Raw genomic sequence first — 16,409 nt, 5'->3', positions numbered from 1 at the left:
CCACTCCAATTATGGCGATTCATAAAAATGCCACTGCAATTTCCAAACTTTGAAAAATGTCACTGCAATTTTTGCAAACTTTGGAAAACGCCACTGCAATTCGCAAACTTTGAAAAACGCCACTCTAGACTTCAAAAAATGCCACAGGAAATGGCATGAAATAGCATTTTTTAAAGTTTGGAAATTGCAGTGGCATTTCTCAGAAACACCATATTTGGAGTGGCGTTTATCAAATTAACCCAAAACAAAAATAACTGGGCGAGCTACTGGGTCCCTGGTGTCAGCCGTTCGTTGTGCAATTCTCTTGTTTATTGACTACGTTGACAATGGCATGGGACCCAGATGTCAGAAATCCATTAGGAGGAGCCATTTTTTATTGGCTTGAAATAAGGAGGCACTTGCTTGCGTACTACCATGACCTTGGCGGGTACCTGCTGTCATCCTCTCCACGTACAATTATCTCCTGATTGTGTACGCGTCAACTTGGTAGGCCCACAAGTCAGCCTCTAAACCCGTGGAGGACAAATACAACCCATTTAAAAAAATAACAGCCCATTCCATACGTCCAAACGGAAAGTGCAACATTCAGAGCAAAGTATCAGGTCTGATCCACATATATAGTACTGAACTTCCACGTTGGCAACCATCATAGCCAAGTTAACTATCTACTCCCATTAATACTCTAGTAGCGTACAAGTACTAACTTACTCTTAGCTAACTAGACGATGCCGACCGCCATCTGCGGTACACGCTAAACGCCGGCACCAGCGTCCTCCGCCTTGCCTCGGACTTGCCAGAGGTGCGATAGGGCGCGTTGCTCGCGCGCATTGGCCCTTTCCATGTCGGCGTGGTCCACCAAAGCTTCGGGTTCTAAGCGGGAAACCCACTTGACGAGCTGGTAGTAAAAATCGGTGTCGCGAACGCGTGCGTGCCCGATAGCCTCTAGGGCTATTTGCCGAGCACCAGCCTCCATGTAGTCGGCCCAGTTCCGGGTGCTCTGCTCGCGACTCAGAGCGTCGGTGCGCTGCTGCTCCATGTCCCGCTGGCGGTGCAAATCGGCGATACGCTGCTCCTCCGCCAAGAGGTCGCGCTCCAACAACTCCTGCTCCTCCGCCAGGCGGTCGTGCTCCAACAAGTCCTCGATCTCCGCATTGCCATCTAAGACCGATAGAATGCCTCCTCCCTTCGTCTGCCTTCCGGTGAAAAACCGAACACTAGTTCCGGCGGTGACCGCCTCCGGCCTTGCCTATCACGGACGGGTGAGGGCATGGCGGACGTGGCGAGAGCGAGATAAGTGGCGAGCGACGTTGGGCCGGTGGGGGCTTATGTGGATAGGGTGAGTTGGGTCACGGTGCCACCATAGAAGGCCGGGAAACAATACTTATAGGTGGAAGGTAGTGCGACGGTCATCGGAATTCAATGCATAATTAAGCAGGCATGGCTTAGCGCGCCAGCTTGCCGTGGAAAACTAGAGAAACTGAAATTCTGACTGTGTTGTCCCGTCCGTGCTAGGTCGCACGCCGGCATGACGGTCAAACGAGTGCACTCGAATCATCTCCCTCCTTGTCAATAATGATTCCACGGATTTAAAAGGCCCACAAAAATTAAAGCGCATCTTTTTTCACATCAGTTAGCTGCCTTAATTACGGCCGGCTGCATGCAGGCACTCAAAATCGCTCACAGCCAGTACGCGAAGCAGCATGCAACGAGTCGCAGTCGAGGGCATTAGTTGATGAACTTTAGCTGGGAGATAAGGCATTTGCGAACGTTTTTGCTGGCAGTTTCTTCAGATTCGCATGGCATTTTCTTCAGAGCAGCTTGTCAGTTTCTTTAGAGGTAGGCATTTTTATTCAAAAAACTGCCACTTCGGATCTTGCGTCGCAACTAAAACTGCCAGGAGCGCATTAGTAGGCTAGCTAGTGATCGATCAGTAACTTGTAAACACTGAGCGAACATATATAACGAACTGTTAATGCATCTCAATGATTCACAGATCATATACAAATATGTAGCTCCAAAAGCAAAGATCAGCCACAACTAAAACCAACTAGTACGATTCCCATACATAAGATCAACATGTTAATGAATCTCAATGATTCACAGATCATACACAAATATGTAGCTACAAAAGCAAAGATCTAGAAAAACCATATGTTCTTCCTACTAACATGGATGCTTCTCTTGGCCAACATTCAGTACAGACTGAAAGACAAATTTGTTTGTGAAGTCTACAATTCCTCTTGCAAACGTAAGTGGTTTCACCAACAGCTGGAACCATGAGAATGAACCACACATGATGGAGGGACATCCACTGCAATATGATTTGGTCTTCTCTCGATCACACGATGAGACTATTTTCGGAATACAAACTTTAACTTAGGCAAAATGATGCCCATTGTATAATCAGACCAAAGCAATGAAGCACCTAGTGTTGGCCAATAAATAGTACAATACTACTGTTTTGCAGTCCATGAAGTGACCATCCAATCTTTCTGTGTATATTTTCAAATGGCACGACATGCAGTGACTATACTATTCTCTTGTGCAGTTCAACCAAAATTGCGGTCACTTTGTGTGTTTGCCAAATAGCAATGGGGAGACATATCTGTCTGCACAAATATCAAGTAGCTAGTAAACATATACCCCACCTTGTATTTTCGGTTTAAACATGTCTCTTCCGCTTAGCATCTGTTATGTTTTGCACTGGACAATTTGATACAGTCATGTTTTGCCCTGGACAATTTCATACTGAATTTATTTGCTTGTTCAGAGCAGAAATATAGCGCCTATTCTTCATCAGACCAAGGATATCCATGTTCGCAATGATGGAAGAGGTGAAATCGATACAACCGAAGTTGAGCATCCAATCATTGAATCATGTCCTGCACCTCCAATGTAGGTCCACCCTGCCAATAAATTCACATGCAACTTACTATCTAATGACAGTACAAAAAGAGTAGCAAGATAGTAGCAAACCATGTACCTTCTTAATGAACATCTTATAGTGCCACCAATTGGATATAAAGGTTTGGAAGAAAACATGCTCCTAATGTTGAAATAGTTGGACTTTTTGTGCAGTTCCACTAAAATCAATCATCCCTGTTTGCATAGATATTGAAAGTGTGATTACTATAAAAGTGGCACTAGTTGAAGGATAGACTCACAAATATAAGCATTCTAATTTCTTAATGGGAAAAGGTAGCAAGACTGTTTCTAACCACCTGTTTGAAGGAATAAATAAGGCAACAACGGCTGATGTCAGAAATGCATATATAGTTCTTTCTGAAAGAATGATCGATTCCTGACCTTTCCTCTTCTTTTAAGCATATTTTGTGCAGTTCAACTAAAATAAAATGCCATCACCGCCTTGACAATTCAGTGACACTGTACAAAAGGAAATGACTTAACATTACATCATGATGTCAGGTATGTAGTCGATAGGCATTAGAGACAAACTTACAAACCTCCTCCGATAACATAATGAACATTAATTTTAACAAAGGTGTGACTAGCTTTACCGGGATAATTTGAGTGAACTATACACCCTTTGTTCCTTAATATAAGACATTTTCGCGGTTCAGTTTAAAGTACCCAAATGTCTAGTATTTAGAAAAATAGGTAGTAGTTTTCTTGAGCACATATCTAGGAATGCTTGCCACACTTTATTTATGTCCATACGCTAATGCAACACCTTTCGAAATTTTGAATACTACAAATATACACTAATCCAGTGGCTAGTGCAACAATAGAGTAGTTATTTTATTACAGGGTACAGTACAATGGTTTTACTGAACAGATTTCAATTAACTCTGGCACTGGAAGATTTCTATAAGAATTAACAATACAAAATGTAAAGGTAACATGTTTCAACATTGGTATACTAGCTGTGCATGAGCATTAAACCAAATACAAAAGTCTGAAGGTAACTAGCATTATTAACTAATGACAGTATAAAAAAATTGCAAACCATGTACCTTCAAGGTAAATATCATTTCGAACTCGGGGGGACCTTAAAAATTTCTATCCCAATCTTGATAACCGATCAAACATAAAAACTTGATCGAACGAATCAATAGAATAGCCGGAGGAGGAGGTGCCCACTCTTGACCTTTCCTCTTGTCTTCATAATTTTTTGTGCAGTTTAACCAAAATAAAATGACATCATCACCTTGGCATTTTGGTGACACTGTACAAAAAAATTAACTTATCTCATGAAAGTGAGGTATGTAATCTATAAGCATTAACAATGCAAAAATCTGAAGGTAGTACCAAGTTTCATCATTGGTATACTGGCTGTGCAATAGCATTGGAATGCCTTAGCTGAAAAATCTTTAATACATCCACAATCAACAGTTAACCCTGAAATAATCCAGTGACATTAAATGGCATTGCTTAAATTTATCGGTGGCATTAGACTGAGTGCGGCATTAGTTAAATGTGGCATCACTTTAGTAGTAGCATTGCTTGACTTGACTGCTGGTGTTATACTAACAACAAAAAAGTGACAATAAGAGCATGGGAGGCCCATTCGGACAGTGGGCGCACTAGTACAATGTACCTCCACGGACGCATAGAGTGGTGAGGGAGGTATGGTTGCCCAGAGCAACAAATATCCAGGCAGCATATGTGGATTACGTCCCATTTTTGTTTTGTTTATCCACCTTTTTCCTATGTGAGGACAACAAACCGATCGACCTGATCATTCTCTATTGTGTTGTCATGCCTTTCTACCCTTCTTCAACCAAGAGACACGAGACTCGTTCCTTAGCTACTGATTTTCCCCTTTTCAACCTAGATGGGTTCGATGCCTACTCTCTTGGACAGTACAGTCTCCCTTCCTTTCCTTATTCAACCCAGACATGGATTAGTCTGCATGAAGTAGGGTTTCCTTTAATAGTGCAAATTAAGGTTTTCGTCTGCGTGACTAGCAGAGCAGTGGATAACAAATTGGGAAGATGGTGGAGTGGAAAAAGATCCACATGCAACGACATGGCAGATGGGGCAATAGAACAAGGGTATGGTTCGAAAAGAGGTAGCATACCTAAGGGTCGGTGGGAAGTGTGTTCGCTCGTGGTCCTCGTCCTCCGCACGCACAACGGCAGCGAGCTTGGGGACGGAGGCCATCCCATGCGAGCGCTAGGTCTGAGAGGACGGCCTTGTCGTCAGTGCGTGACCTCGCTCGCCGACGACGAGTGCGTCAACGCTGCATGTCCTTTTCTTCCCCGGTGGATCTGTGACCACCGGTGAGGAGGGAGAGAGAGTCCGTCTTTTTTATATCAGGAGAGAGGGTGGTAGTGTGAGAAGCAAGTGGGCAGCCCTTAGCAAGAAAGCTCTGAAGATCCATCCTATATATCTTTTTTATACTACTAGTAATAGAGGTGGAGTAGTGGTAGAGTAGTTTATATTTTCTCTGCAAACAGTACCAGTTAGTCGTGCTTCAAAACTGAACGGCACGACATTAAAAAAATAAAGTCGAGAAATAATACGGCACTTCGGGCCAACGCGGCCAGATTGCATTTTGCACGAGAAATTACACACCATGTTTCGTTGACATGTGGTCCCATTCCAACATGTTAATGAGACGACGACGAGTCCTTTTGTACAATTTCCGAAAGGACGTGAAGGCCGGGGCGCCTCTTCGTGTACCGTGGCAAACTGGCAACCGTCCACTGACTCTTCACCTTTCCCTCTCGATTTGGAACTGTTGTCGCATGCTCTTCCTCGCTCCTCCATTTGCCTGCACCCTTCCTTCTGCCATTGTTCGATTGTCTTCTCCATGGAGGGAACAAGCCGGAAACGACCCCGTTATTCTTGCCCTGATCTGAAAGATGACATGATGGGGGAACTCATTGATCGGTGCAACGTCATCACCTCGGCTAGCATGGCAGGTTCGTTCAAGAACATTCTCGGCTCAACTAATAACATCATTACAAGGAACCCAAGGGTCCAGGAGCGGTTTGATCTCCCCTATCTTCTTTGCTATAAGCCTGTTCGCATGGGAGCGGCCGACGGAGGCCTCGCCTTGTGCAAGTTGATGCTGCTTGATAATGATACTTGTGATGTCAAGATGCCATCGCTTAAGGGTAAGGCCTGGGCTGGCGCAAATGGAGATTGGGTTGTTTATATTGGGTACAATTGCGAGTGGGAATTGTGAATGTGTACACTCGTCAGTGGATTCCACTTCCAAAAATCTCAGAGTGCCCTGAGGTTGAGCACACAAATGATCTACGTACGTTCAAATACGATCATGGTGGCTATCGTCTACGGAAGATAGCAATTTGTCGAGTTCCCAACCGCTCTTGGAATTACAAGAACTATGAAGTTGTTGCTATATTCAACAAGCTTGTTGCCGTTGTTACTGATTTCATGGTTCGTCCATGGATATTGCTCAAAAATCAGTTTCTGTAAACGGATGATGAGTACTATGATGCAATTAAATATGAGGATCTTGTGTTTGCTTCCACCACTCGTGGCAATGTTTTTGCATGGTATCCTCGTTGTTTCGGTACGTTTGTCTTCCACCATAATTATAATTGTTTCATCCACATGCATGCGGGTTAGCAAGTTTCCCTTTACTAATTAACCTGCTTCTTGTGTTTCCAAGGTCCTGTGAACATTCCACCACCTATACTTAAAAAAATTTATAACCAAGGGGGAGATGACGATGGTGATGATCACGATCATGAGGACGAGCAAGACTTATATACTCAATGGCGGCTGACAACTAATTCCGATGGATCACCTCTTCTTGTCTGTATACAGTGCACTGAGATTGTTACTACCGAGGGAGCACGTGTTGTCTCCCATGGTCGCCCTCTCCGGACCTATTCCAACACCCGTTGCAGCGTATTCCGGATGGATACTGGTGTGCTAGCACCAACACCTTCTCCCTGGTACAGTATTGATAGTCTTGGAGCAAACTCGCTCTTCCTTGGACCAAACTATCCAATGATGGTTAAAGGCGATCCAACTGCTGTTGACACAACGTTACTACCATTTATGAGAAGCAACTGCATCTATACCTCGGACATTATGGTGGTTCCCTACCCTGCTCCTGATATATGCCGCTTCAGCCTACATGATCAGTCCTGCGTTGCTCTCGATATTGACAATAGCTGGCCCTTCCTAGAGCACCTATGGTTCAAAGCAAGCGTTTCCAACGCCAAGGATTGGTTGAGTTGAAGTTCATTTCATTGCTTTTTATTTGTTGTGTGATGAAAACTTCAGTATTTACTATAATCTTTTGTTGGAAATAATCTATAATCCAACATGTATCATCGTTGTTGTTGTGTGTTGATGACTTGTTGTATGTAATGAATGGTACATTTGCAAATGCGTGTCATAGACTCAATTTATGAATGGTTTTCGAGTCACTTCTTGGAGTGTGAGTACCATAGTAGTATTGCCAGCATGCGGTTAGTATATGAAGTTGCCACATCACATAGAGCCAACCTAATATTGGAGTACCAGATCTGAGATGCCACGTGTACCAGATGAATGACTCCAAGTTCGACCACCGTGATGCTAGGTGCGAGCCGAGGAACACTATTGGAGAGACCCCCTCATAATTTTCCTACATTGGTCATTTGATTCATAGGATAGAATGCTATAGGATTTTCCCCCTATGTAATCATGTTTTAATTGGCAATCTAGCATCCACTCCAACTTTTTTTTCACTTCCTTCGATCCTACGAAGAGAGTACTTGCTCTAAATGATGTGCCGCTGCAAGAGCCGCCTATATTAATTAATCATGATCTAAAAAGGTGGACCAGCTTTGGCTATAGTAGTACTATACTAGGTTAGTAGGTGACCTTGCGCTTGGCTCTTCTCCTCTTCCGGAAGTCGAACAATAATGATGGTACTACTTCTGGCAATCTGACACCAAATGAACTGCTGCACGTCCACCGCTTGTAAGCAAAAGATTCTCCTTGTGCTGCGAGCCACCGCGAACGCGTTGGCGAGGGAGAAGGCATAGTAAGCAAGCTTCTCGTCGTTCTGCGAGTTTACAGGACACATCAAAGTTTCGTATTTATTAGCACTCTCTTCAAAAAGGGCCGACCATGTCCATGGCTACCATCCCGTGCTCTGTCATTGAGTACATGCACTATTCACATGCCATCGAGGAGAAAAAATATTGCATAGTACTAGGTGCCATTGAAGAGCATGACTCACTTACGTACTGTATATCACCATTTTCTTGCATGACACGCCACCTTGATGCTAGATGTCCCGCGTGTCATGGAGGCATATAGTATGATTTTGTAAAATGGAGGCATATAGATGTCCCGCGTGCCGACAACAGGATGAACAAAGCTCATGTCTTAAATGAAAGAGTGGAAGAACATAGATTCCCAATGACCAAGAAGGAGCTACAAACCTTGGGGTGGAGTGTCTGCACTCATAATATTTTATATTATTCAACGATATAAAATCAACCAAATCTCTCCATGTTCCTCTACCATTATATAGTACTATGATAATAACTTTGAACATAAGCCATTGATTCACTCTATCCAATGGTCATAGTTGGAAAATCCAGACAAAACCAAGCATTGGATCAACTCTTTTTTCGAGATCAACTCTTTTAGCACTTAGATTGTTGCCGCCTGCCCACCTAGCCCACCTATATATCCGCTCACGTGTGATGACCACAGGAGCTATCCACTCAGATTGTATGTTAAAAAAATAAAGGTCGATAACTAATGCGGCACCTCGGGCAAACGCGGCAAGATCGCATTTTGCATGAGAAATTACACACCATGTTTCGTTGACATGTGGTCCCATTTGAACATGTCAGTGAGACGATGGCGAGTCCTTTTGTACAATTTCCGAAAGGACATGTAGGCCGGGGCGCCTCTTCATGTATCGTGGCAAACTGGAAACCGTCCACCGACTCTTCGCCTTTCCCTCTCGACTTGGAACTGCTGTCGCACGCTCTTCCTCCCTCCTCCATTTGCCTTCGCCCTTCCTTCTGCCATTGTTTGACCGTCTTCTCCATGGAGGGAACAAGCCGGAAACGACCCTGTTATTCTTGCCCCGATCTGAAAGATGACGTGGTGGAGGAACTCATTGATCGGTGCGACGTCATCACCTCGGCTAGCATGGCAGGTTTGTTCAAGAACATTCTCGACTCAACTAATAACATCATTACATGGTACCCAAGGGTCCAGGAGCGGTTTGATCTCCCCTATCTTCTTCGCTATAAGCCTGTTCGCATGGGCGCGGATGACGGAGGCCTCGCCTTGTGCAAGTTGATGCCGCTTGATAATGATACGTGTGATGTCAAGATGCCATCGCTTAAGGGTAAGGCCTGGGCTGGCGCAAATGGAGATTGGGTTGTTTATATTGGGTACAATTGCGAGTGGGAACTTGTGAGTGTGTACACTCGTCAGCGGATTCCACTTCCAAAAATCTCAGAGTGCCCTGAGGTTGAGCACACAGATGATCTACGTACGTTCAAATACGATCATGGTGGCTGTCGTCTATGGAAGACAGCAATTTGTCGAGATCCCAACCGCTCTTGAAATTACAAGAACTATGAAGTTGATGCTATATTCGACAAGCTTGTTGCCGTCGTTACTGATTTCACGGTTCGTCCATGGATATTGCTGATACGTATCCAACGTATCTATAATTTTTGATTGCTCCATGCTATATTATCTTCTGTTTTGGACATTATTGGGCTTTATTATCCACTTTTATATTATTTTTGGGACTAACCTATTAAGCTAGAGCCCAGTGCCAGTTTCTGTTCCTTGTTTTAGGGTTTCGAAGAAAAGGAATATCAAACGGAGTCCAAACGGAATGAAACCTTCGAAAAAGTTATTTTTGGAAAGAAAGCAATACATGAGAGTTGGAGTGCACATCAGGGGATCAACGAGGAAGCCACGAGGCAGGGGGGCGCACCCACCCCCTGGGCGCGCCCTCCACCCTCGTGGGCCCCACGTGGCTCCCCTGATGTATTTGTTCTGCCTATATATATCCATATACCATAAAACAATCAGGGAGCACAATAGATCACGAGTTCCGCCGCCAGAAGCCTCCGTAGCCACGGAAAACCAATCTAGACCCGTTCCGGCACCCTGCCGAAGGGGGGAATCCCTCTCCAGTGGCCATCTTCATCATCCCGGTGCTCTCCATGATGAGGAGGGAGTAGTTCTACCTCGGGGCTGAGGGTATGTACCAGTAGCTATGTGTTTGATCTCTCTCTCTCTCATGTTCTTGAGGTGATACGATCTTGATGTATCGCGAGCTTTGCTATTATATTTGGATCCTATGATGTTTCTCCCCCTCTACTCTCTTGTAATGAATTGAGTTTTTCCCTTTGAAGTCATCTTATCGGATTGAGTCTTTAAGGATTTGGGAATACTTGATGTATGTCTTGCCGTGCGTATCTGTGGTGACAATGGGATATCACGTGATTCACTTGATGTATGTTTTGGTGACCAATTTGCGGGTTCCGCCCATGAACTTATGCATAGGGGTTGGCACACGTTTTTGTCTTGATTCTTCGGTAGAAACTTTGGGGCACTCTTTGAGGTTCTATGTGTTGGTTGAATAGATGAATCTGAGATTGTGTGATGCATATCGTATAATCATACCCATGGATACTTGAGGTGACATTGGAGTATCTAGGTGACATTAGGGTTTTGGTTGATTTGATGTCTTAAGGTGTTATTCTAGTACAAACTCTAGGGCTGTTTGTGACACTTATAGGAATAGCCCAACGGATTGATTGGAAAGAATAACTTTGATGTGGTTTCGTACCCTACCATAATCTCTTCGTTTGTTCTCCGCTATTAGTGACTTTGGAGTGACTCTTTGTTGCATGTTGAGGGATAGTTATGTGATCCAATTATGTTATTATTGTTGAGAGAACTTGCACTAGTGAAAGTATGAACCCTAGGCCTTGTTTCAACGCATTGCAATACCGTTTGTGCTCACTTTTATCATTAGTTACCTTGCTGTTTTTATATTTTCAGATTACAAAAACCTTTATCTACCATCCATATACCACTTGTATTACCATCTCTTCGCCGAACTAGTGCACCTATACAACTTACCATTGTATTGGGTGTGTTGGGGACACAAGAGACTCTTTGTTATTTGGTTGCAGGGTTGCTTGAGAGAGACCATCTTCATCCTACGCCTCCTACGGACTGATAAACCTTAGGTCATCCACTTGAGGGAAATTTTCTACTATCCTACAAACCTCTGCACTTGGAGGCCCAACAACGTCTATAAGAAGAAGGTTGTGTAGTAGACATCAAGCTCTTTTCTGGCGCCGTTGCTGGGGAGGTTAGCACTTGAAGGTATATCTTTAGATCTTGCAATCAAATCTTTTTGTTTCTTGTTTTAGCACAAGTTTAGTTTATAAAAGAAAACTATAAAAATAATAATAAGATGGAATTGAGTTTGTCTCATACGCTTCATCTTTTTAATATGTTTCGTGAGTATGATGGAAAGGATAATTGTGCTCAAGTGCTAGAAGAAGAAATCTATAAAATGTTTGGCACTAAATATTTGAATGATGAGCATGATTGCAATGTTGTTAGTATGAATTCCTTGAATATCCATGATGCTAATGATTTACAAAGCCACAAGCTTGGGGAAGCTATGTTTGATGAAGATGATATTTTTTGTCCCCCAACTTTTGATGAGCAAATTTATTATGATGAAAGCATGCCTCACATTTATGATTATTATGTTGATGAAAGTGGATTTGGAGAAGTCATGACTTTATTTTGTGATGAATCCACTATTCTGGAAGAGGTTCCAATTGATTATGAGAACAAAGTTGCTATCTGTGATGATTATTGTGATGACTTGTATGCTATAAAGAATAATGATATACATGAAACTTGTCATCATGATTTTAGTTTTCAATTGGATTATGCCTCACATGATAATTATTTTGTTGGGTTTGCTCCCACTATTATTCATGAGAATAATTTTGCTTATGTGGAGAGTAGTAAATTTTCTATGCTTGTAGATCATGAAAATAATGCTTTAGGTGCTAGTTATATTGTTGAATTCATTCATGATTCTACTTAAAATTACTATGAGGGAGGAACATATGCTTGTAGGAATGGCAATAATACCAAGTTTCCTCTCTATGTGCTTAAAGTTACGAAGTTATGCTTGTTTTACCTTCCTATGCAAGTTGATTCTTCTTCCCATAAGTTGTTTGTTAACAAAATCCCTATGCATAGGAAGTGGGTTAGACTTAAATTTGCTAGTCATATTATTCATGATGCTCTCTTTATGTTTCAATTCTTATCCTTTATGTGAGCATCATTGAAATCATCATGCCTAGCTAGGGGCATTAAATGATAGCGCTTGTTGGGAGGCAACCCAATTTTATTTTCGTTCCTTGCTTTTTGTTCCTATTTAGTAATAAATAATTCATCTAGCCTCTGTTTAGATGTGGTTTTATGCTTTTAATTAGTGTTTGTGCCAAGTAGAACCTTTGGGAAGACTTGGGGAAAGTCTTTGCGATTGTGCTGTAAAAAACAGAAACTTTAGAGCTCACGAGAATTGCTGCCATTTTTATTGGAGAGTGATATTTAGTTAATTCTTTTTGAATATTATTAAAAGATAAATTCCTCACGTCCAGCAATTTATTTTATAATTTTATGAGTTCCATAAGTATACGTTTGATACAGATTACTACAGACTGTTCTGTTTTTGACAGATTCTGTTTTCTATGTGTTGTTTGCTTATTTTAATGAATCTATGGCTAGTATCGGAGGGTATGAACCATAGAGAGGTTGGAATAGAGTATATATTACACCAACGTTAATTTATAATGAGTTCATCACAGTACCTTATGATGGTGATTTGCTTTCTTATACTAACAGAGCTTACGAGTTTTCTGTTAAGTTTTGTGTTGTGAAGTTCTCAAGTTTTGGGTAAAGATTCGATGGACTATGGAATACGGAGTGGAAAGAGCCTAAGATTGGGGATGCCCAAGGCACCCCAAGGTAATATTTAAGGACAACCAAGAGCCTAAGCTTGGGGATACCCCGGAAGGCATCCCCTCTTTCGTCTTCCTTCATCGGTAACTTTACTTGGAGCTATATTTTTATTCACCACATGATATGTGTTTTTCTTGGAGCTTCATGTCATTTTCTTTAGCTTTGCTTGCTGTTTGAATAAAATACTAGGATCTGAAATTCTTAAAATGGGAGAGTCTTCACATAGTTGCATAATTATTTAACTACTCATTGATCTTCACTCATATCTTTTTGGAGTAGTTTGTCGTTTGCTCTAGTGTTTCACTTATATCTTTTAGAGCACAATGGTGGTTTTATTTTGAAGAAATAGATGAACTCTCATGCTTCACTTATATTATTTGAGAGTCTTAAACAGCATGGTAATTTGCTTAATCCTAATATGCTAGGTATTCAAGATTAGTAAAAAGTTTCTTATGAGTGTTTTGAATACTAAGAGAAGTTTGATGCTTGATGATTGTTTTGAGATATGGAGATAGTGATATTAAAGTTGTGCTAGTTGAGTAGTTGTGAATTTGAGAAATACTTGTGTTGAACTTTGCAAGTCCCGTAGCATGCACGTATGGTAAACATTATATAACAAATTTGAAACATGAGGTGTTCTTTGATTGTCCTCCTTATGAGTGGCGGTCGGGGACGAGAGATGGTCTTTTCCTACCAATCTATCCCCCTAGGAGCATGCGCATAATGCTTGCTTTTTGATGACTTGTAGATTTTTGCAATAAGTATGTGAGTTCCTTATGACTAATATTGAGTCCATGGATTATACGCACTCTCACCCTTCCATCATTGCTAGCCTCTTCGGTACCGTGCATTGCCCTTCTCACATTGAGAGTTGGTGCAAACTTCGCCGGTACATCCAAACCCCGTGATATGATATGCTCTTTCACACATAAACCTCCTTATATCTTCCTCAAAACATCCACCGTACCTACCTATTATGGCATTTCCATAGCCATTCTGAGATATGTTGCCATGCAACTTTCCACCATTCCGTTTATCATGACACATTCATCATTGTCATATTGCTTAGCATGATCATGTAGTTGACATAGTATTTGTGGCAAAGCCACCGTTCATAATAATTTCATACATGTCACTCTTGGTTCATTGCATATCCCGGTACACCGCCGGAGGCATTCATATAGAGTCATACTTTGTTCTAGTATCGACTTGTAATCATTGAGTTGTAAATAAATAGAAGTGTGATGATCATCATTTTCTAGAGCATTGTCCCAAGTGAGGAAAAGAGAGAAGGGACAATGCTACTATCCTTTGCCACACTTGTGCTTCAAAGTAGCACCATAATCCTCATGATAGAGAGTCTCTTGTTTTGTCACTTTCATATACTAGTGGGAATTTTTCATTATAGAACTTGGCTTGTATATTCCAACAATGGGCCTCCTCAAGTGCCCTAGGTCTTCGTGAGCAAGCAAGTTGGATGCACCCCCACTTAGTTTCTTTTGTTGAGCTTTCATACATGTAGCGACCAGACCTCAACCAGTTTGATCTCTATGCTCCGGTGTCATCCCTGGGCCAGTAATGCTGACACCACACAATACTTGAAGAATTTATAATAGGGTAGCAATCACACACTTATTACATCGAGTGTCTCAAAAGAGAACTTATTACAATAAATATGGCTTAAGGCCATCTAATAACGATAACAGTGGAAGGCTTGGAAGATAAGTGAGCCCATCAACTCCAACGGCGTCACTGAGTATAGAACCACGACCTAAAAGTCTCCTTACTCGTCGTATGAAAAATATGCAACATGAACGTTGCAGCCCGAAAACGGGTCAGCACATGAAATATGCTGGCAAAGTAACACATAGAGAATGATGGAAGAATAAGACTATACTACATGCATATTTGGCTTGTGGAAAGCTCTATGGTTACAGTTTTGTGTAAAGCCAATTTTTCCCTACTGCAAAGGAATAAATTTTATTTAACTATCATGGTAGTTGTTAAACATTGAGAGTGTAGAACGCTCTCAATCCCAATTAAACATCATCATTAAAACCCAACAAAATTAATTAGAGTAACATGATGAGATTCACATGGTAATCCAAGTACTAGATACTCAATATGTCCATAACCGGGGACATGGCTAACCATGATTAGTTTATACACTCTGCAGAGGTTTGCGCAATTTTTCCCACAAGACTCGATCTCCCCCATTGGGATTCTCGCACTACATGGTGTTTGAGAAATGGATGACCGAGACATAGTCTTTCAGAAGCGCTTGCACCTCACGAACGGGTAGACCATACCAACCTACATCTGCTAGTCTACCACTGTAAGAGTTCGCATGACTTAATCAACTATGCTAGAGCCCATAATAGCTTGTGGCTGCACACAGAAGTTTCTAGTATGAATAATCGCATGATCCTTTGAGCCTGGGTGGCGGTCCAAAGAAAAACAGGCAATCACTGGAATACCCAGGTGCCTCAATCCACCCAGATGTGTGTTTAAGTTGCCACATTAAATAAACCATTGATTAAGAATCTCACATCTGTCATGCACTCACCCAATCCACGTCTACTAGCATAGCACAGCGATAAGCAACGTACAAGTAACTCCCAAAGGTTTGATAATAAAACATGTAATAGGTACTACCTCATCTACTTCCCAAAACCCACAATTTAATTAGATCCTAAACATGCAATGTGTGAGGATTGATCTAATGCAATAAAAATTGGGTAATAGGAAGTATGATCAAAGTGTTACTTGCCTTGCTGATGATCCGTCAAACCTAGGGATTCGAAGTAGCAAGCGGCGCAATCTGGGTACTCTATCGCAAACAAACAAGCATACAATAAGTACTCATCTAATGCACAGGTAAAACTCAAATAAGAGATCTAACCAGATAGTTCAACTTAAGAACTCTGGTTGGCAAAAAGAATCAAATCGAGTGAAGCAACGAAAGACAAACGACAAAAGAAACAAAGTTCATTTACTAATCTGAATCTAGGTCAAATTTTACTGAGGCAAAAATTTGTTTGAGTTGGTTAAACGGAAATAGGGTTTCGAGACGAAACTCCAGCCGCTTGAATCGCCTGATTCCGATAAACGAGCGAAAAGTTATACTAGAACAAAAATCGGATCAGAAATCACGATCAGAAATAATCGTGGAAAATCCGAGAAAAAGAGAAACGACGAACAGAATAACGAACGAACGTTCGCTCTCTGGAACTTAACGATGAACGTGTTTGTTAAAACGAACGAACGAGCGAACGCTCGCTAAATAGATAAACCGGAAAAAAACGATCTACTAAAAAAACGAAAACTAGGGTTTTCTAAAAAACCGAATCGGTTTTTCTCAGAAAACCGGGTGGCGGTGGCTACCTCGGCTCGGACTCCGGTGAGGCGGGCGGCGGGGCTGTGTGGGCGGG

Source organism: Triticum dicoccoides, chromosome 3A (assembly GCF_002162155.2).
Source record: "Triticum dicoccoides isolate Atlit2015 ecotype Zavitan chromosome 3A, WEW_v2.0, whole genome shotgun sequence".
Lineage (NCBI taxonomy): Eukaryota > Viridiplantae > Streptophyta > Magnoliopsida > Poales > Poaceae > Triticum > Triticum dicoccoides.
Note: the sequence above shows the minus strand (reverse complement) of the source record.